This window comes from Ursus arctos, unplaced genomic scaffold, assembly GCF_023065955.2.
Source record: "Ursus arctos isolate Adak ecotype North America unplaced genomic scaffold, UrsArc2.0 scaffold_29, whole genome shotgun sequence".
Lineage (NCBI taxonomy): Eukaryota > Metazoa > Chordata > Mammalia > Carnivora > Ursidae > Ursus > Ursus arctos.
Window position 1 is genome coordinate 33,277,453 of NW_026622974.1, and position 23,819 is coordinate 33,301,271.

The 23,819-nt window shown below is 36.5% G+C and overlaps 1 protein-coding gene across 3 annotated transcripts in view; it reads left to right on the forward strand.

Moving 5' to 3' along the window:
- The window catches only part of BCKDHB (branched chain keto acid dehydrogenase E1 subunit beta), a 580,561-nt gene that overhangs the window by 466,771 nt on the left and 89,971 nt on the right, over positions 1-23,819 (forward strand). For all 3 annotated transcript variants that reach the window (XR_008956183.1, XR_008956185.1, XR_008956187.1), the window contains 2 exons: positions 15,579-15,729; positions 17,509-17,602. The gene's annotated coding sequence lies outside the window, so the exon portion shown is untranslated. The remainder of the gene's footprint in view (positions 1-15,578; positions 15,730-17,508; positions 17,603-23,819) is intronic.

Consider the following 23,819-nt stretch of genomic DNA (forward strand, 5'->3'; position numbering starts at 1 on the left):
AATTTTTTAAGCTGGTTCTCCGGGGAGCCACTAGAAAGGTTTAAGGAAATAATTATAATTCTTTGCGAATGAGATCCATTCTTCTCCCTCTCGTATTGGGAATGCAGACTGTTATTTGCATGGCTTTACCACTGAACAGAGGAGAGGGGAATGAGAATGGGGCAAGTTAAAATGCCACAAATTTCACTATTTTTACTGAAAACCAGCTGTTTTCCTTGAATAGATGCTATTCATGTTGCTACAGGTCCCAGTGTTCCAAATAAGTTGATTCTGACAGTGTTTGTGCTTTTTTATGGAGTAGTAGAATTTGGAACTTCTTCTTCTGCCCTTTTTCACTGACATCACTCCACATGCAAGATTTTTGATGTTATCACTAACTGCTCCATTTCTGAAAATTATGCTGTTGGGAGGGAAGCAAGCCAAATTACTGGAAACTCAACATACCAACAAACAATTTGAGGAACTCACAAATCTCCCACTTGTTCAAAATATTTTTCAAGAAATCATTTTTTTTGAAGATGATAAATAGGTTATCTAAAGAATATATTTGATGTACTCTTTCTTATCATCATTTTAAATGTTAAATGTTGTTTTGTCCTTTCATTAATATGTACTTTATGAATGTATTCATGTATGTTTATTTTTTGAATATTTTCAATGACAGTGTAACCAAAATATAATCCATATGGGAACTTTTTAGTTTACATTAATTACTTTTTAATCTCTCTCAAAGTCATTTTTGGTTTCACTTATTTCAAAATTTGGAAGATTCACAGAACGTTTTCAGGTTGACCAATTTGCCAAATTATAAATTCATAATCACCAAAATTTGCTTTAAGTGTTTCAAAGTTTTACAGATATTTAGCTCAGATAGAGTGGTTTTGACAGCCTTTTAATGTATTAGCAAAACTTTAATCAGTTAGTTTTCATTATGTATTCAAAATATCTTTTAAGCATTATTTAATTTGACCATATCCATGTCCTAGCTCTCTCTGCTTCTGCACCTACAGGAATATGCAGCAGAGAGAGGGATTCTTTGGTACAGCAAGTATTTTAAGAGAAATAAGGTAAAAGGGGTAGAAGTCATAGGGGTAAGTTGAACAGAGCAAACAGAGAAGACCCTCCAAGGAGATGCATGTTAATGGAGGCTTAGAAGATATGAGGAAGAGGTGGTCATGCAAAGTGTTTGGAGAACTACCTTCTATTAGAAGGAATAGCATATTGTGTTTTCAAAGACCTAAAGCAGGAAAGATCCTGGTGTTTTTTGTAAGATGAGAAGACCAGTGATTGCTACATAATGCTTTGCATATGCAAATACTACATATGTCTCATTGCATGCAACTATACATACAATTACAGTTGATTCTTGTTATTTAAGGATCCTGTATTTGTTAATTTCCCTACTCACTGAAATTTATTTGTTCTGTCAAGTAATACTCATGGCACTTTCATGGTCATTCATAGACGTGCACAGAGTAGTGAAAGTTGAGTTGCCTAAGGTGCACATCTCCAGCTGAGGTCAAAGTGACACCCTTCCTTTTTATTTCATCTCTCCTGTGGTAAATAAGTGTCCTTTTTGTGATCTATTTAGTGTTACATTTGAGGTTTTTTTTTTTTCATTTTTATGCTTTTTGTTGAAAGATTTTGCTGTTTAAAATGGTTCCTCAAGTGTAGCTTTGAAGTACTGTCTAGTGTTCTAAGTACAAGAAGGCTGTGTTATGTCTTATGGAGAAAATATGTGTGTTCGATAACTTTCATTCAGGCATGAGTTATAGTGCTATTGACCATGAATTCAATTTTAATGAATCAATACATTGTAAATGAGGTGTCTTTAAACAGAAACACACATCAAACAAGGTTACGCACTGATCAATTGATCAAAATGTGACCAGAGGCTTACAGGAACCTAACCCTATATTTCCTCTCAGAGCAATGATTTAGTTTTTGCTAGTTTGGCGTTTCTAGAAACTTTATATATAGAGTATGGCTACAGTAGATGAGAAGATTCGATTTTACTATAGCGCATGTTGATGCTTTTACAACTACTCAGAAAGATAGGAGCTTTATTTGTCTATCTGCTCCCAGTCTCTAACATTGTACCTGCCCCAGAGGTGGGGTTTGAAAAGTATTTATTTTAGTGCACAAAAGAATGGACCATCACTGCACATCATATTCAATCATTTGTACTGTGTTTGCTTTGCATACTGCTAATCCAATTCGGTTTTTATCCTAGAACAATACTTCAGCAACCCTACAATACGGAAACTGATTTAGCTTCGTTGCCTCATTGAAAAATGAGCGCATTTATGGATTTTTAAATCAAGGCTATTACCAAAGTTTTGATGTCTGCTGTATAATCCAACATGCTTTTGATTGTTACAAAAGTACCTTCTCTAACTAAAAGCGATAGGCTTGAAACTACACTGGATACATGTTGGTGTGCGTAGAGTGGAAGGGGCACTTCTGAAACAGGTAGCACAAGGGAATAAATCATGATCTCATGTCTTTTTAGCCAATATTTTCTCTCAACGTTTATCAGTCACTCAAAAGATTATATACACCTCAGAGTGTTTTGCTGAATTGTTAACAGAAAAGATTTATATACGTTTTAGACTGATGATAAGTTGAAGCTAATTAAATTGAGGATTCAACTGAAGTGACCCGCTAGTGATTTGTTTTTGTGGCTTTTGTTTTACATTTGTGAAAATGTGCCATTGATCATATGTCATGAACTGAGTTATCATTAACTAAGTATATATCTTTCACATTCTTATTTTCATCTATACCTCAGAGAGTTTTATGTGGGACTTCCTTTTTCACACCTGGAATTACAAAGATAGATGAACTTGTCGGGCTCAGAGTAGTGGGGGGGGGGGGCAAGTTCCCTCAATTATTTTATCACAGGAAAATTGTAAGGCAATCTCACTGTGTTTAAGGGTCTCTAATTTTCTTTTCAAGGAAGAGACTTTGCCAGTCTAATCCAAATTTACAAGGAAAATGTAAGGTCTTATTTTAACATTATCTTGTCACAAGTGATTTACCAATTTGGCCATATTTGAAGTGAAACAATTTGTAATGCTGGTCTCTAAAGTCTGAAGAAAATTTAGTATAAGAAAAGCTTTGACTTCTTTTGAAAAGTAAATATTTTTCTACAAAATAGCTGAGAGAGGCTAATTAATATATTAATTAGCCTTTCCCTGAATTTCATGCAAATATTGGCAAGACAGTATTCACGCTGAGAGTAACTATGATATAAATATTAAGGTTGAACCATGTGAACTGCTAATATTTGAGCATTTTTGATATACAAAATGGCAATGTCATGTGATTCCACTTAATATGATACCACTTTCTAAACAATCAGTATTGTTACGTTTTATCTATTTTGGATATTGACAACAAATGTTTGAAGACATCAGTGAGATATCTAGAGGAACTGCCTGTTAATTTGTGGCTATTTAAAATATTGATTATTACTGAAATAACCACAATTGCTAACAAAGAGCTTAAGGTATCGCCTTCCTAAACATTTTGAGTTTTCACTATATGGCAGGCGTTTGAATAACTGCTTCTGGACTATCTCATGCACATTAAGAGAAAGCAGACTAAAATTCACTTTCTCAAGTTAGAGTCAAAAGGGAAATTCACTACTCAATATTCCAAAGTTCTAAGAAGCTAAACTAGTCATCTTTAAGATAAGCTGCTACTCTAATTATCCCTATCATATTTCTACCTGAGAAAATTTATTGTGTTTTCACTATGCATGTCGTAAAAAATATATTGTAGAGATACCTGGCTAAAAGTGTAGTAGGAGACTAAATTTGCAACGGAAACTCCTAAATAGAAGGTGCAGAGAGTATTTCACAATTTTTTTTCTAATTAAATGCCTTCGTAAGTTTGAATTTGGAATATAATGCACTTGCAGTCAGGCAGATTTCGAATTTAGCTGCTTTAGGAATTATTCATTCTATTCCACTTTGTTAAAGTATCGTTTATTGTATACTTTAAAGGATATTTTCAATAACTTGATTCCATTGACTCATATTTTTATGTATTTACAAATCAAAATAGTTGTAATCAACATAATTACCATATGTCTTCTATATAAATGTATTTCTAAGTGTTACAGGATAACTGTATTTTATGTCTTTATATCCTACTGTTTTATATTGGAAAATTTCATGTTGAAAGTATGTTGTTTTATGCACAGTAGGAAGTAAAACTGCTTTCGTTCACCGATAAAACTTCCTCTGGAAAAGCAGTAAAGAAACATATTTTCAGAAACTTTCAAGGCATATATTCGTGGTTTGTGTTCAACAACTGGAAAATGATTTATAAATGATAATGTTACTTAATATCTTGCAGGCGGGATCTTCAAACTTAGAGAAATAAACCATCTGATTTGGTACCCACAGTTTTTTAGTTTCCAAAAAGTGAGACAAGGTATACTAAAAATATATAATTTATAACTTTATTGTAATTACTTTACCTTTCCAAGTCTGTGTCTTCTAGTGATTCCTGTTTCATTAATATTATAATAATTAGCTCCCATGCAGAATTCAAGTCTCTAGAAACCTCATTTTCTGGAATTCCACTGAGAATCTAAACATTAACAAACAAGACCTCTGATAGCCATGTTAGAGGCTCTAAATTCCATACACCCCAAACCCATGTATTTTGTACAGGGGCTATTTCAGACCTGCACTCAGACCTGATAGATATACATTTTAGCCTCAAGTTTAATAACTTGGTTATTTATTTTCCAAGACAACAAAAAATTAGAAATAATCTTGGAAGTGGAAACAGGAACAAGACACAATGAAAGCCGTGATAGTGGATCTGAGAAATAGTATATAGGGAAATGCAAATCAAAGCACAAACCAGGGTAACCCTCTCACAAACCAGACCAAACAATAGCAACAACAGCAAAAGAAACAATACCAACAACAAGAACCACAGAAATGTAATTTAGGATCCTTTAGTTCAGGGGAAAACTTCTGTCCTTTAATCAGTTTCTGCAAGTATCGCACTATAATAACTGCTGTTTATAATTATGATACAAGATGTTAAACATGATTTAAATCAAGTTCAAATGAATTCATATATTCCAATTTATTATTAGAATAATATAACAGGAACTCTGGAATTCTTAATTATCCAAAATTTTATGAGAACTTCCTATAATCATGAAATCACCTTACACTGCTCATTAATGTGACACATAAAGGGGGGCCAAAAATAGAAAAGGAATCATCATCTCTCGAGTGTCTACTCTGGGCCAGTACTCTGCTAGGCTAAAATATATTTATTTAATAAAAATATTTTCTTCCCAATTAGTCCAGGAAACGTGCAAAAGAAAATTAGAGGGTAAACTGGAGACACATATCATGGAATATACTCTCAAAGGGTCTTGAACAGTAGGCATTCCAGCAACTCTCACCAGGCAGGAGCAGTGAGCGGATTACGTGAAACTTACCAGAATGTCACATCTGAGCGTCATGGCAAGCTCATGTTGGGTCCAGCCTGGGATAATATGCTGGAAAGGCTCAATTTATGAAGGAAGGAAGGGGTCTTCAATGAAGCAGAAATGTGCATTATACAGCTTGTTAACTAGACTGTCACTAAGTACCCAACTAACTTACAGTTTCAAGTAAAGGGGAATCTTCCAATGCAGTTCTGTTGAATGTTAAGTGTAACGAGGAAAAGTGTAAAGTCTTCCCCCATAATTATATATACTGCATTTTATTGTGAGTGTCCAAGATGCAGACGAAAAGGGAATAGCAATTATAACTACTTTTGTTTGGCCCTTTCTGGATATCAAGCACTGTGCTAAGCACTTTAAGCTCATGACTTGATTTTACCCATAAAGTAAGGGGTAAAATTTTATCTCCATTTTACAAATAAAGAAGCAAAAGAATAGAGAGATTACATAGCTTTTCCAAAGATGGAGTAGAGTGGGCAGTGTGACTCTAGACCCCATGCTGTTAAGAGCATCCTCAATTTATTTGGCCAGTGGCATTTTGTTCACATAAAAATCACTAACATTTCTAAGAGTAACTGTGTGTGGAAAGACATTTAAGAACCGTTGGGCTAACTTGTGAACAAGTCCGGATGAGAAACCGCACTGCTCATCTTTGTGTTTCTAGTGCCGTAAGTAGTACTTAGCACAAAGTAGTTAATTAAAATCTAGCCAGAATCTGGCCACTAGACCTATGTCTTTCAACATGTGACGTAATGACATTTGTCGCAAATACAAGATGATTTAGCTCTTGACATTGAACTGTACCTGCTGTTAAGGGAAAAAAATTACAATTTTTTTTAAATGAAGAAAAAAAACTAAAGCGTTTCAACATGGTACTAAAGCTAATAAAAACATGTCCAAGATTTCCAATGGTCACACCTAAGGCATGATATTTTTAGTATTTTGAAACATGATTTGTAAAAGCCAAGGATAACAAGATCGATAAAATATATTGGCCTGGGGTACCAGTGTTCCAGTAGCATCATGTCGCTGTTAGGCTAGGCTGGGCCTATGTAGCAGTGTGAAAGTTTCCTTGAAACTCCAATGACTTCAGATGATAAATATTTATTTCTTGTTCTCACACCTGCCCATTGTGGACATTCAAGGCTCTGCCTCACATGGCCCCACAGGAATCAAATCTGAGAGGTTCTACCATCCTCTAGCTGCCTCATCTGGAACATACAACCTTTCTGGTCACTACAGCAGAGAAGAGGACAGGCTGGATACTCCCACACAGGCTTCTCGCTGTCTCAGCTTGGAAGGGATGTACGTCAGTGTCACCTTCATTTTACTGGCTGGAAAGAGTCACACGCTTCTATGTAACTGCAGGAAGACTGGGAAATGTGAGAATAATTGGTGGGCGTTTTTGGTTAGTTCGTGTAACACCCTCTGCTTCAGGCGTGTGCCCATGTATTGATAAAATTTTCACTCATCTAAAAGCTAAATTGAGGTCATATGCCTGGTCATAATTTAGAACCATATCCAAATGTTGTGACAGAATATGAAGTAATAGTTTTCCAGAGCCAAATACAACCAGCGAGTAGATAAGGAATATGTGCCTATCCCAAGTTAAGACAGTCGGTCCTCCAGCATTTGAGAAATAGTCATACATCTATCAACAAACGGAATTTTGAAAATACTCTTTAGTAAGACGTTGTTCTGTTATTCCTGGGTCCACGTCTACCTAATGAAGCAAAAATATCTGATGGAGACACAAAATATTTTGCAGCTGTCTCACAGATATGAAAGAGTTAATAGCAGTAATTGCAAATTAAATGTTATTTAAATTTTTCTAAATTGTTTTATAATTCTTTGGCCTGGGAACCAAATCTGTGGATCACAGATGTCAAAATTTTGAGAAACAGTTCTAGAAACAGTGTGGTTAAGCTCCAGAGGGTCCTCAAAGCACTTAAATTAATTATATATGAGATTTTTGTGTGAATGGGCATGCTTTCTGGGAAGAGTCATTAATTTCTGAGAGAATTAAAGAACATCACTGACTTTAATCAACATTTAAGTATTAAATGAATAAATGAATACACACAGGTGTTATTTAATTAAGAATTACATAAAATGTGAATTATATAAGATTAAACAATATTTTGGAGCTATTCAGGTTGCAAAGGACCACTCAGAGTGTCTTAGTACAGCAGTGTACTTGTACAAGAGGGTTTTTCTCAGTGAGTTTTGTCCTCTGAAACAAAGAAGAAGAGCAGGACCCCGCTGGATTTGAGTACTATGCGAAGAAAGGAAGCAGGAGAAATTGACAAGGAGCAAAATGGTTAAGATATTTACAAGTTTAAAACATTGCAATGTCCCCGAGTGTGTTATTTATATCCAGTATACAAAGGAGAAAGTACTAAAAAGACTTTGGAGACCCTGAGCACCAAATCAATGAGAAAGGAAGAGGCCTGCTCTTCTTACTTACATTTAGTATGGAGCAGGTCTGGAAAGCATTTCTTTGGCAGTATTTTAAAGAAATGATCAGAAGGCACTTAGTGTTGAATGAATAGTTTTAAAGTCTTCAGGAAACCTTAGATAAAGGGATTAGCTGGAGCTAGGAGTTAGAACACAGCTTTCTCATGGAATCAAGCACCTGGGCTTAAACTTTGCAATTTAAGTTTGAGGACTTTTCGGCCCCTTTCACCCTGGTTGTCACAGGCTGAAGAAAACGGTCTGGGCATTCAGGTACCCTGTTATTACCCCACATGAATTTGGGTCTAATATCCTAAGGTATTAGGAACAAATGGTAATTTCAGAAGAACAGCCAACACATCAGTCACGTTTCCATTAAAAGAGCCTTATATTATTCTATTTGTATTGCATAGGCATATTGTCCAGGTGGATACTGGCTGTAGTTTAGATTGATTAGTTCACAGGTATCAAAACACTTTAAAGATGAACTCCCAATTTCTTACAGTGTTAGTCAACTATTTTTCTCAGTGTATCCTTTTCTGTTGTTTCCCCCAGTAGAGGTTACTTAAGAACAATCTTGATAAATATTCAACTTGATAAATATCCATTCAATATTCAATGGGAAGTGTTTTAAATGGTATGGCAAAGGCATATTGGGGTTTTGAAGAACATGGGGAAGGAAGTGAATTCAGAAGAAAAAGAGAAGAGAAAAGATTTTATAAAGGAAAGATATCTGGAGCATTTTGGAAGAAAAGCAAGATCTGGAAGGTAAAGATAAATAGTGAAAGCAAGGGAATTACAAATAGAATAGCGAAGTGTGAGACAACCGGATGTGTTCCATGAATGGTAGAAATTTCAGAGTCCTGTTAATGTATGCAGTGTATATGGGGTGGAGACACCGGAATGAAAACTGAGTTCATCTACCAATGTCATCTGGCAGAGCCAGATCATAAAGTCAGAGTGCCCTGAATGGCATGAGATAATCGTATTCAGGCCCTCGAACTATTCTGCTGGGCTAAATGGAAAGGGTGGAAGGGATGGGAGAAGAAAGGGGGCAAGAGGAAGGCTAAGGAGACTTTCCAGTGGTCTGAGGTTGAAGCTGATGGAGAGGAGAGGAGGGGTTTAGAGATGCTAAGTGGGGAAGGAGGCAGGACTTTGTGATCTATGTGAAGTGGATGATGAGAGAAAGGCAAGAAAATTGAATGACTTCCAGATTTCTGTCTTAGGTGATTGGGTTTCATTAACTGAGACAGAGAATGTAATCTGGCAAATAACATGTTTTAGAAGCATCTGACAAATTCTTTTTCATTATGAATACAATATAGCACATGCCAGACTGTAAATTATATCCGACATATTCTGTAACATGGAAATACTGTTAAGCTTTTTCTGGGTAAAAATATGAAATCTATAACTGAACATCCATGAACAAATTGTTTCAATATGGGAGTCTTGACAGACCCATCCTCTCGAAAGGCTCTGGTATAGCAAGTGCTGCCGTGTATTTCGTAAGAGGAACAAAGACCTCTGTTTCATTAAGAAACTTCAGAAAATAATTTTGAATTAAAAAGTATCCTTTCAGCTCTTGCCAATTGAGGGGTAGAGGGCAAAGTGATTTTCTGCCCCTCCTATTGCTTAGAATTTTTCTAGCTCTTCTCTGTGCCTGTGGATCAATAGGAATCACCACTGGTGAATATGTTTAGTCCTGTTAAGGTCACCAGTTTTTCAAGACAATTTCAGTTTGACCTTCTTATTAATTCATTTATTCTTTCGTCATTAGAGGTGGGATAACTAACTTTGCTGTTTCGGCCCTCAAGAGATTTTGGGGTGGTCCTTAGATAGAGTGATATTATGATAACGTTATCTCCATTTTCAATTGTTAGCAAGAGAGTGATGCAAGGGCTGGCGGTGTTGTGGTGTGACCGTAGTGGTCTGGCAGGCACATGCATCCTTCGCTGAGGATCTTGCTCTGAGCTGATATATCCCTTGGGTCTTCCTCCTTTCTATACTCGGCATTTTCCAGGACTCTTTCTGCATCCCTGCTTCTGGTTCTGCTGTAATTTCAAGAATTTGGCACTTGAAGCTAAAAAAAATTAGTGTTGTGAGGTAGGATCAGGCAATTAACACTAAACACCAAATTTGTATTCCAGCTCTGATCATGAACCACTGGAATATAAATTAAAGGAGGATTTGGAGGGAAAAAATCTACAGATGTTTGTCTTGATTCTAGCTACCTTTTCTTAGAGCGTCTGCTTTTCTTTTATGTTTTTGCAGATATAAAAAACAAGATATTCAAATTAATAACATTCATTATTTAAAATTAGCAGTAGTTTAACATGGCATATATATGCTTTATTTTTTCAAATAATTCACAAGTGAGATGAGGAACTAAGGCGATAAATGACTGATGCCAGGATTTCTTTTCCAGTGATATAATTTCCTCTGCAGAATTTTCTTATTAAAATAAACAATGGGATCATACGGCTGTGGTCCATGTCTTTCAATTTAAATTTCCTAAGTGTGTAGGAATATAGTTCAATTAAACAGTACATTTTTTATTGTCCCTTAATCTTCTTTTCATAAGTTTGATTATGACTAATCTGTGCAATTGTAAATTGTTCAAATGTAATGTATTTTGGAATTTTTCAGAAAAGTTCCAGAAGGTCAAGGTAAAGTAACGAAAAGATTAAATCTGATCAGATCACACAGTGCCTTCAAAAAAATATACTCATTAGCGTTTTTACACCCTATAGCCTAATCTTTATTCTACCTATTGTAAACTCCATTGGCTCTTGCTTTTGTTTTGTTATTGATTTATATTGAAATTCCCTTTTCGGAACTAAAGGAGATGATATCTCCATAGTGTCTATTGAGGACTGCGGGATCCAGGCATACCAAATAAATGTTTGCTGATGGAGATGAGTCCTTCCCCCAGCCATGGTTAGCTTGAAAGGCTTTTGAAGTAGGAGTCAGGAGACGAGTTCTACTCTTAGAACTGTAATTTACGTTCTATGTCACTGAGAAAATCACTTCAGCTCTCAAAGATCAGCTACTAGTTTGATCCCATCACCAACATCCATGACTGATTCTAGTGGCCGTGTATATTTCTTTACTGTGCGGTGAGGTCATTGAACCTCTCCCTCTTCAGACTGCTCATGATGCTTTCACACCTGATGTATCTCCCTGCTAAGAAGGAGGGAAGCACAGCCCACTTGATGGTCATAGGTCTGATGGTCAATATTCCTCCTGGGTGGCCTTGGCAAGGCATAATGATGTCTTTTTTTCTTCTCTCCCTCTCTCTTTTTCTTTATTTCTGTAGCTTGGGAACCTAGTAGTCTCCTTCACCCAGCTTCCCACACCAGGATGCACCATGAGCTTCCAGCTTCTAGCAAAATCTAATAAATGTCTTATTTCTAGCCTGTGGGGGCACTTCAGTATGCATCCTTTAGTAATAAATCAATGATGGCTAGTGGCTTGGTGATCTACTGGTTCTAGGCAATGTATTTATATTTTGAGTTTTAGGAAATAATAAACTCAAGGGAATGTCAAGAAAAGTTCTGTTTGTCCCTGACAGGTGAGTATTAGTGAGTATACATAAACCCCAACAAAAAGGAATATCCACTGAAAACAACTTAGATGGAGAAACACTGTAGGAGCCTTAGGGAGTCTTCCCATTTACCTGACTTCATTCTTAAGCTTCATGCCTGATTGAATCTATGAAGACCATTAGGGTGTAACTGGATGTTTTGTCATTAGAGTACCTATGAGAGTAGAAGGTAGTCAATTCGAATTGCTTTCTTTGGTTCACACACAATTTGAAGTTTTAAAATACCAGTTTAAAACACCGTGATTTCAAAAACCCCTGAGTATGCTTTAGGGTTTCACTCACTGATAAGCTTAAAAATTGATTTTTAATTTCTTTATTTTTGTATTAGTGTGTTAATCCCAACTTTCAGACCTTCAACTCTCAGAGGCTCCCTTAGGAAACAGGACTCCTCTTAGGCCCTGCACAGTCACGAATGTCCCTCTTGGAGAAGTGAAGTGCTGCAGGCTGTAAATCACGCAGGCCTGCCCGGAATTTGGGGCTGGATGGGATTGGACTAGCCTCTGGCTACAGGCATGAACAAACTAAAAATAAGATTTGAGTTCCTTATAAGAGACAGAGGTAGGAGGGACGCCTGGGTGGCTCAGTCAGTTAAGCATCTGCCTTCGGCTCAGGTCAGGATCCCAGGATCTTAGGATCGAGTCCTGGATCAAGCTCCCTGCTCAGTGGAGAACCTGCTTCTCCCTCTGCCTACCACTCCCTCTGCTTGTGCTCCCACTCTCTCTCTCTCTCTGACAAATAAATAAAGTCTTAAAAAAAAAAGAGGTAGAAGTTTAGCATCAGAAAATCTGTTCAAACCACTAATTATGGAGTAAGAATTGGATCCATAGTGCAGGTTGACCATCAAGGTAAATGAGAAAAAATGAAGGAGGTGGAATGTCAGCCATGGAACAAAAGGAAGAGAACTTCCGAGGAGCATCTGCAGTGAGTCCCTGGCAAGGAGATGGCTGCTAAAGGCACGGAGCACGGTCAGAGACTTCCACATTCAGCAGATACTTATTTTATCTTTACTTTGATTTTCCCCATTAAATACAACTCGTGTATTACTAAAGAAATGGAAAATGCAGAAAATGGAAAGAAATGTAAAAATGTGATATGAGAGTAAAGGAAAAGGGTGTGAGCTCCGATATGGGAATGTTTGCATAACCATGCAAGTTCAGATCTCCGAGCCCAGCCGCTGTGCTTCTGGTCCAGTTGGGAATTTCTTTAAATGGGGGAAGTTGAGAAAGGAAAAGAAAAGTACAGGGTTGGAGAAGCTGTGGATATGCGACTGGGCAACCGCTCTTGTGTGCCCTTGTGTATGAGCTTGTTTTTAGAGCGTACTGTTTGGGAATTGAGAACAAGTAGAACTGTCCATTATAGAAGGAGGGCTCATTGTCTACAACACTGAGGTTTTCAGAATTTTGAAGAAACAAACTGGGTTAATATGACAGACTGTCTCTTTCTATAAAGAATACAACATGCCGTCTTACAGTTGTTTTTGGACTGAGGTCCACGGAAGCTAGAAGATTTCCTTCAGTGTACCATGTGCTTTTTGAGAGAGGGGTGTAGACCAGATGCCACTTCTGTCAGTTTTAGGTACAGTTTGTACTGGGACTCTTTTTATTTCCTACACAGAGCTTTAGTTCTTCTCTAAAACTCCACCCTGGTCTTCCTCCAGCCACAGGACTCTGTTGACCCATTCATTTTTGTATTCCCACGAAGTCCCAAATTACTCTTCTTCCATGAGCATTGCTGTAGTTTCAGTGTCCTCAAGCTCACCTTTCACACAGACAATTATACATACTCAGAAATAGATGTTATTTGTGAACGTGATTTTTTAAAACAAAAACGTAGCAAAGAGAATAAGAAGACTAGATAGTTATGGCTAGGAGTGTTGAACTTCCATGACATTGTCTCTCTCCTTCTCTCTCTCTCTCTCTCACCACTGGTCACCACTTCTAAGGACGAGTGGGGCATCTCAGATATACCATTGTGGTGTCCAGGGCACTGAAGACCTGCCTTAAGCCACACCTTCTATCCGCCGGACATCCACCCATTTAACACCTCTGCTAGGTTCTAGAATGCAGTGATACACACATCAGACACATAGTCACTCCCTGTCCTCGTAGGATCTGGTGGGAGTAGGTAGTAAGATTTCATGAAATCACCGCACAAATATAAAATTCAAGCCATTCTGAATGATATGAGGAAAAAGTACAGTGAGCTATGATATTTGTGTCGATGTTGCAAAAGCAATTCCTCCACACATGACACCTAAGGCAGGAAGTGAATCAGCCCCACTTAACTGGGCTGGATTTGATATTTTGAATCATAAAAAAAAACTGCAGTAAATAATAAGTGAAGATTAATTTGCTTGTGATCCTTATATCTCTAGCCCGTTACCTAACAACTTTATAACTTTCTTTCAGTTTCTATAAAAATCACTCTCTGCAAAAATAGGTGGAATTTTTATTACTAATCATCTAGTATTTACCTGAGTTACATATATTCTCAATTTACTTGCCTTGGGGAAATCTCACACATCCCCTGAAAAATATCGTCTGGCATATAAATGGAGACCTTTTATGTTCAAAACCAGGAGACTGAATGTTCAGTCATAACCTCATAATCATGATAGGTACACAGTGTATTTGGTACATAGTAAAAGGAGTCATTGAACATTTCACTTTTGATAAATGTGTTTCTCAGTTCCTATGGTCTGGTCACGCTTGTGGTAGGACAACCCTGCAACGTGAGCCAAACCATGCCCTCAAATTACATACTGAAATTCTCTAAAATTCAACTGTAGCTATTTATATGTTGCCTGATCACTATTACTATAGCAAAATATCTTTTTAGTTAATGGGAGTTTTTTATAGGGTTGAGTTTGTCTGCAAGAACTATTTTATATGTATATATAAATACTATATATATAATATAGTATTTAGTATATCATTATATGTTATGTGAAAAAATTTATATGAAAAACATAAATATTCAAGAAAGCACATTTTGGATTATTAATTTTTATTACTTTCTTTACTGGCTGATATCTAGTATATAACTACTAGCTTTTATTAGTTATGTAATAACTAATTTTTTCAGACAGAAAGAAAACAAGAAAGGGCAACTTAAAAGATAAAGGACACACTCAAGTTCATTTTTAGAACTAGGCAAAGTATGGTATTTTCCTGGGCAGCTTTTCTTTGTGCCTTTGTCAATTAATTCCATCTGTATTTCTATATGAGAGCATGTATTTTTACTCCCTTGTTATTAGAAAACACCCCTTTTTGGAATCTAATACCAATTTTAGTTTTATTGCCACTTTTGATTTTAACCTTGGTTCTCTCCCTAACTATGCTCTTAGAAGAATCCTATTCTCTCTGAATTTCAAACTTTTCATCTAAAAATGAGAATAATAATGTCTTCATTGAATACTTCAAATGGTTACTCTAAAGAGCAAAAAAATGATATTTGTCAAGCAACTTTGTGATCTATGATATCCAAGGCAAATACATTATTTAAGTAATTTCCTTTCTTCTACTTCCAATGGAAAAACTGTCCTATGGTTGAAAACTACTTACAATAAGATGTTGTTCTTAAGATCAGTCATTCTCAACTTCAGGCTGAGTTTAGAAGGTCTGGACCGGGGTGGGAAGAGATTGAGGAAATGTTTTCAATATGAACAATGCTAGAATAAGTTGTTCTAATAAATCACCGAAAATTTATTAGGATACTCTTCCATGTCATGAATTAAAGTTTTCCTTCTTTGAAGAATTGGTTCTGATTTTGATTTCTGGGCACAACTCTCCATACTTTCTTGTTATTTCCTAAATGATGACATTTTATTCCGTTACATATTGTCTCGCTAGATTTCCCTATCATTCGACGCTATCCTAAGACCTCTTTGTATCTTATTTTAGTCAGTTAGTAAAAATGAGTGGTCTTCTGGATTCTAGGTCACTTTTGAAATTGATAAGCATATCAACTATATTTTTATTGCATTTTCTTTTCCTTTTCTTCTTTTTAAAAGATTTTTTAAAATTTATTTGACAGAGAGAGAAAGAGAGAGAGAGAGTGAGCAGCAGAGGGAGAGGGAGAAGCAGACTTCCCTCTCTGAGCAGGGAGCCCGATGTGAACTCGATCCCTGGACCGTGGAGCCATGACCTGAGCAGAAGGCTGACGCTTAACTGACTGAGTCACCCAGGTGCCTTATTGCATTTTCGTAGGAGATTACATGCATGCTAGTATATGCTAGGCTCTGTGCTATGTCTTGGGGAGAATGTAAAGATAAGTCAAAATCATGGCACTTGACCACCATTTAGATTTCTTACAATCTACTGGCAAGGGAGAGATAATATATTGTAGTACTTCAGAGAAAATAGTGATTTTATATGAAACAAAGCCAAAGTTATCCAATTGGCATGTAAAGTCAACAAAACCCAAGGCTTTACAGAAAGCCCTCTAAATATAAATGATATCAGGAAGTTGTACTAAAAATTTTGCTAGTACTTTCTTTTGCTTGTTTTTGATTAAATTTCTGTTTTATTCTAAGAAAGGTATTGTATTCCTTTAAAATTAAAGTGTTGATATTTCCTGAATATAAAAGTTGGCAAGTGCTGAGCTGCCTAAGAAGTCTCAGGGAGGCTGTTTTGTAAGCTTAAAGATGAGCACCGGGTGTTACATGAAACTGACAAATTATTGAACACTACGTCTGAAACTAATGACGCACTATACGTTGGCTAATTGAATTTAAATTAAAAAATGAAAAAAAGAATAAACAGTGCAAAAATGAGAGCAATCAAACAGTATTGGGGATTTCTGTGAGAAGAAGAAGAAGGAAAATGAGAATACAAGGACAATACAGAAAGTAAAGAGAGGGTTGAATAAATACAATATTCTTGGTTCTGTGTTGAACTCATATTCATAATTCAGCCATTGTGCTAAAAACTTTATATATACCTCATTGATTCTTCTAGAAGAACTCTTATAATTAGTTATGGATAAGGAGCAAGGCACAGAGAAGTTAAATATCTTGCCTCAAATCCCACAGCTGTTTAGTGATGGGGTTGAGATTCTGGCTCAGCATCTGGCTCCCTAGAGTTAACCTTTTCCCTAGAGCTGTTCTGCTCGTGTTTACCTTTTCTGACATTTTTGAAGAGATTGCCTTAGAACAAAGCTGAGAGAGAAGGTGAGGGAGGGAACGAAAAAGTGAGAAAAACAAACCAGAAGTGAGAGATGGAAACAGACAGCCCTACTTGTGCTAGGTTAAGTTGTGTCTGAAGACGGACCTCTTTTGGAGTTTTGAACTCCTTTGGAGTTCTTAGAATAACCTCAGAAGCTGTAACTGAAGATTAAGACACATGACAGAATCTAATCGTAAGCAGTTTTTAAATCTTTAAGAGTCATACATCTAGCTGATAAGAATAACATAAATTAATGCAAGATTTCTTCAAATTAAAAGAGTATTGAAGCCCCATGCAACAGCGTTACTATCTTTGGAGAGGTCCATCTAGGTTCACAATTTCAGAAGGCCCAGCTCACGCCGTGGTCTATCATGCCTCCTGGCGTCGTGCGTGTGTAATGTGGCCTCCATGCTTAGAGCTACAATAAACGGCCCACGGATGTGTCCAGAGGGCTCAAGAATGCAAAATCAACAGATCATGTAAGGAATTTAGTTGTGTGGGTGTGCACTCACACACACACACACACACACACACACACACACACATGCAGCATAGGCACACGTATACATTATACTGTAATGTATCTCACACACACACACTTGTTCACTCAGAAACAGTAGTTTCTCTGAAAAACTTAAATTTCCTGGGATAATGTAGAAGAATTAGGAAGTGATAGGATTTTACCCACAATGTAGACTCTGTGGACTTCTAAGCAAACCCCCTGACACACTAATCATAAAAATAAGTTTAGCTTAGTTTTCAGTCATGACAAAAGTAACGCTGCATATCTATGATTCCAGATTTCACACCCAAGTCAAAACCGTAGTCTTCAAGCCAAATGGTCTTCAAATCACTTCTGCTTCACCAGATGACAAGGTGGTTGCCTCCTAGGGGGTAAGTGGTCTTTAAATCTAAGAACTGAAATTCTAGCTTTGAGAATTGAGTACAGAGTGATGAAGCAAAACAAAACTATAGTATTGAATTTTTTTCATAGTGAAGTATAACTTGTTCGGATTTCAGCATTTTAGGCTTTTTAAAAACTTATGGAAGATTTTATCCTATGAGAGTGACAAATGAATAACTAGGTAACAAATTGACTAATTTGCTTAAACTTGTGATTTCTGGTTGAAATCCTATAGCATTTTAAAATTATATTAGAACGTGTAGGAAATCTCAAGGTTTATATTTATAAGTATAGCTTTATGAGTATTACTGAAGTACACAGGAAGGTTTCTTTAATCATCTGGGTGTACTTCAAGAGGAAATCAAATATATTCCATTTGTAACTACAGCTTAAAAATATTTAAGGGAATGTACATAATTATGTTATAAAACCTCTATTACAAATTACAAATTATTATTAAAATAAGCTCAACTGGTGAATAGAATAATAAGATTTATAAATTTAACTAAAAAAAATAAGAAATAAATCTTTTGAATTGGTAACTTTAAAAATGGAATGTTAATATACTACTGTTCCCAGTAAATAATTGTTCTGGCTCAAAATTTCACCCCCTAGGGCAACCAAAAAACTCAACTTGACAATATAGCTATGCTTAAAGTCAAAACCAATCTTGGACTTTTTAGTTATATAAACCAATATATTTTCTTTTTCTTTTTTTAAAGTGTAAGTTACTTTGAGTTGATAATCTAAGACTAAGAACTGAAAGTATTTTGAATAATGTGCTCAGATTTGAGGGGTTTTGGAGTGTGGAGGAAAAAGAAATCCTTTGGGTGTTTGAGACTATTTGGGAAAATAGGATTTTAGACAAGTTTTGTGTTTATTTGGATAAAATTCCACACTGAGACCAAGGAATACTAGGAGTCTGCTTTTTGAGAGATGTAGAGAAAATTTGGAAAATCCTAAAGCATCTAAAATAATTCAGCCGTGATTCTACCACTCAGAAGTAACTAGCATGAATATTTTGGTATCACTTCTGGTAGCCTTTCACTCTTTGCATGTGTGTACATTTGTGTTTGTATAAAATATATATCAACAGGGGCACCTGGCTGGCTCAGTTGGTTGGGCGTCTGATTCTTGGTTTTGGCTCAGGTCATGATCTAGGGGTTGTGGGATTGAGAGCTGATGGGCTCTGCAGTCAGTGCGGAATCTGCTTGTCCCTCTCACTCCTCTTCTGCCCCTCCCCCCACTCACGCACACGCTCTCTCTCTCTCAAACAAACAAATACAATCTTTAAAAATATAATATCAATATATCTGTTCTATCTCTTTATGTATGTATGATGTATATTACATTATATGGATACATACAGTTTTGTATTCTCTTTCAGTGAACTTAATGCTATAAAATATTTTAAAATCTCTATGTCAAAACTCTTTTTTGGGGGGGTGAGCCTACCCTGGTTTTAATAATAAAACTGAATTCCTACCTATTCCACATTATGCAGATAAAGTGATTGAGAGTCTCTTCAGGCTTTAAAGCCTAGATTCAAACATTTATCTATATCCCGTGGAATATAACTGCCTAGAGTTTTAGGTTCCAAAGGATACTAGCACTTAGGATCCAGGCAGCTGTGAAAATGGTCCTCTTGAGTTGTGAAACAGGCCATGTGTTAGAGTTGATAAAGGAGACACTGGTAAGGCACCTTGAATCCTTAACTCAGTTACTACCACCACCTACTCCCCTTTATGCTACCCACAACTAAAATGTTCAATTTAATTTAAATTTTGGATAACCAATAGATTTTTTGAAGTAGAAGTATGTCCCATGCAACATTTGACCCATAGTCAAAAAATCAGGTATTATTTTTGTGAAATTCAAGTTTAACTGGGTGTCCTCTATTTTCTTTTCCATTTTTATTTGCTCAATCTGGCAACCCTACCCACGACTCCACTAACTGCATCAGGTTGAAGCAGAGATGGGTCTCAGAGTCTTGGTTAACATGCTCCTCTCTAGTCCATTTCCAAGACTTCCTTATGGGTTGTCAATAATAGTTTAAAAGCTTGTGGTTAAAGTGAAAGGCAATGAGCTCCTGACCTACAGTGGTTGTAGGAGGACTGGAAAAGAAGAAACAGTAAAGAAGTATTTTGGTTGTAGAATTCAGAGTTAGGTTCAAGGGTGACTCACGATTTTCACTCTAGACATATAGGAAAATGGCTATGCCATTAAGAGTGAAAGGAAAATTAGGAGTCAGGATCAGTTTAAAATACCATCAGAATATCAAGTCAGACGTGATTAGCAGATAGTTTATGCAGCACTGATTCCACCCAAGCTTTTGCCTCATAACAAATTATTGAGGATTTGATTGGAACCACTTCAAAAAAGAATCATTCCATTTTTTTTAACACTTGAAAGAACAAAGACCACAAAAGTTGATTTGATGTATTCTTTCCTGCTTATCCTCCACTCCTCACTGTCTCCTGTATCAACTGAAATAAGAAGGGGTTTTAAAGATTTGTTTATTTATTTGAGAGGGGCAGGGGAAGAGCAAAGGGAGAGGAAAGAGAAAATCTCAAGCACACTTCATGCTGAGTAGACATGGGGCTCAATTCCACGACCTGGAGGTCACAACCTGAGCCGAAACCAAGAGTCAAGACACTCAGCTGACTGCACCACCCAGGTGCTCCTAAATAGGGATTTTAAAAAGGAGTGTTTCTAGAATGTACTGAGTTCTAACAACCAGGATCTTTATTTCAAAAAACATTAAAAATACTCCTTGGAGCTCAATAAGGAATGTACCCACTATTAAGACAAAATGAGATATTAGAAGATTAGGTCCTAGATAGTCTGTGTGGCTGCAATCAGTTTTACTTTATGTGCAGATTTACGTAACTGGAAGAGCAACTACTGTGACTCATGGAAAGAATAGTGTTCCATACAACTGTCTATTCTTCACTTCTTTTCCCTCCCCAACAAAACCTGGCAATTAAATAAAATGTTAATGCCTAATATAGCTAAGGACTAGGGAGAAGGAATAATTTTTTATATATATATAATCTTTCTGGAGGGCATTTTGGCAAAATTAATTAAGCATATTAAAAGTAATTATGCCTACAACCTAGAAATTCCCATTTAAAAAATTAAATTAAGAACATAATCCGAACATATACAAAGATGTTTATATAAAGGTGTTTACACAATCAATATTTAGGATAAATATTAGAAATATTTTCAGTGTTCATGAACATCAGATTAGTTAAACACATTATATTTTTCCATGTAATAGAATTTTATCTAGCCATTAACACACAGAATAGTAAATGAGTCAGGAAAATATTCATAATGAATTACTATACTAAATTAAAAAGTTATAAAAATATTATGCCCACTGTATTCTATAATTTTCTTAAAAACAATACATGCATATTTTCCTTCCTTTAATGATGCCTCCAGGGATGCCTGGGTGGCTCACCTGGTTAGGGGGCTGCCTTTGGCTCAGGTCATGATCTTAAGGTCCTGAGATCAAGTTCCGCATTGGGCTCCTTGCTTGGTGGGGAGCCCTCTGCCTGCTACTCCCCCTGCTTGTGCTCACTCTCTCTCTCTGATTAAAAAAAAAGAAAATTAATGATGCCGCCAAGGCTGACTAGTGGGAGGGATCATTAAAGGAAGGAAAATATTGAAAAAAGGGGCCAAGATATTGCCCTGAGAATGTTGAGATAAGTGCCACAGTGGGCAAGAAATTAGTGAAAGAAACTGAGAAAGTGTGGTCAGATCAGGTTAGTGGGAAATGGTGGCAATAGGCACTAAATGAAAGGTGTTTTATGAAGGGGCTAGTAACAAATACTTTTCAGTTTTTCATAATTTTACAAAGACTACCAAAGGGATTATGAAATATCTCATAAAAGATCAAGTAAGATGATGAATAGGTAAAATAATTAACAATGTTCTGGGAAACGACATTTTCAGTAGAGTGGCAGAGATATACACTGATTGAATAATAAGCAAAATAGTAGAAAAGATTGAGTATCTATAAAATCAAAGACCAAATGATATTTAAATCTCTCTACTACACTGTTATTTTATAATAGGGCAAACTCCAGATTTTAAGATATTGAAAGATATTTATTCAAATATAAAAGTTAAATTTAAAAAGTAAATGCATAAATATTCATAGAAAAACTGGAAGGATATGAAATAAAATGTTAATAGTATTATCTGTGTGGCAATATTACAAGTGATTCTTATTTTCTTCTACATACTTATATTTTGTAGTTCACTACAAATACCATGTATTACCTTTAAAATTAAAAAAAAAAACATGCTATTTAACAAACAACTATTTAAATAAAATTATAGATTAGTACTGCATGCCTTTAACACTCACCTTTGGTGGTGGAGAGAAAATCCTATTAGAACCATTTGCTTATTGACTTAAAAAACTAAAAGTAGACTAGCAGGAAAGAATTCGGTTCTTCAAATCCAGGAGCCCACCTAAAATTCTTGCATTTGGAGAGGTGATCTAAGTTTGAGTTTATATAATTTTGCCAAAAGATGACCTCCGGTTTGTAGAATGGTATTTTAAAAGTTTCTCTAAAATGCTGAGATTTTTTTTGGACATAAAAATTGCTCTTTAAATAACATTTGATGACTTACATGTAACGGACCTAGAAACATACTTCTCTGCCTTTAAGGCGAAGTGGTTTGCAAAACAGCTTTTAGGTTATATTCTGACCATTTGAAAAAGAACTTTAAAAAGTGAAGCTAACCTAAGATGAAAGTCACTGTAACTTGTAACTTGATGCAAAATAACTAAATAAAATTCACCACTTTTTACAAGATTGACATAAACCATGTGGATTCCCCATGAATCTATTCAGTCCCAAATCAAATGAAAATGCTTTTAAACCAAACTATAATGATGCTTAAAATAGAAAGTTTCTTGAGGTTACGGGGAACCACAACCTTCCAGCCACCCAAAAAGCATTCTACAAGTAGGAATAGGAGTCTATTTTGGGTGAGATATTTTGAATCCAATTCTCAGCAACAATGCCGAAGTTATTCCTTTGGGCATTTTTGGGGTGGTGCTAGGAAGAGCTAATATTGTGTGTGGTCTGCGTTCCTGTAGTAATGACAAATGAATAAAAAGATCTCGGAAGGCAGGAAGATAATGCACCCAAATCTCATTTGTGGCAGTGTTCTCTGAGCAATGAAATCTTCAAGGGATGCCACAACAGCATTACTTGGACTTATTTTGTTAGTTTTAGTGGGTATCAATGTGATATCATGTCCCTGAAGTTTGTTAGGAAGCACCAGTTAGTTATTCGTGGTACACAACTGCTCCTCAGGTGGTTTGGAGACTTTCTCAAGATGGCGGCAAAGGGAGATTCTGAACATACATCCTCCCAAGGACCCACCAGATCTACAGATCATATAGATCACCTACCTCTGGAAAAGATTTGAAAACTAGATGAACTGCTTCTCCACGACACAGGATAAAAAGACCACATCGAGATGGGGTAGGAGAAGCAGAGATACAGTTACACCAAAGACCCCACCCCCAGCACAGTAACACACAATAAGGAGGGATCTCAGCAGTCCGGTGCTTTTCCCTGAAGAGCAAGGGGTTGGTGCTCCACATTAGACACCCAACCCTTACAATCTGCACCAGACTGATGAGCCTCCAAAACGACTGGTTTAGCAAACAAACGGACTGATGTCCAATGGACCCCAAATACTATAGGAAACTAAGATTCCCACTTCGAAGGGCTGTGTGCAGTCTCACATGCTCAATATCCAATGAAAAAACAGCAATTTGAAAAGCACCTAGAGTATACGTGAAAGCGATTCATTTGCTAATATATATATATTTTTTTACATTTGCTAATTGAAAAGCATTTGCCAAAGGGGCGGGAGACAACTGAAATTCTCTTTGGAGATGGAGACACTGGCAAATACCACTTTGGCTCTTTTGGCTACCCTGCTATCACAAGCAGATGAGCTCAGACATGGCACCTTCCCATCACCTTGTTAAGACAGGTGGAGGTGAGTGGTCACTGCCTTACTGGAGCTGGAGTGTCTGGGAAGTTGCAGTACTCCACTGCTTCCTGGCTGTGGCATGGCATTCTCCTGCCCTCTAGTAAAATTGCCAAGTGTGGGCAGTTGTGACCCTCCCCCACTCGCTGGCTGGGGCTTGAGAGTGTGAGTAGTTGA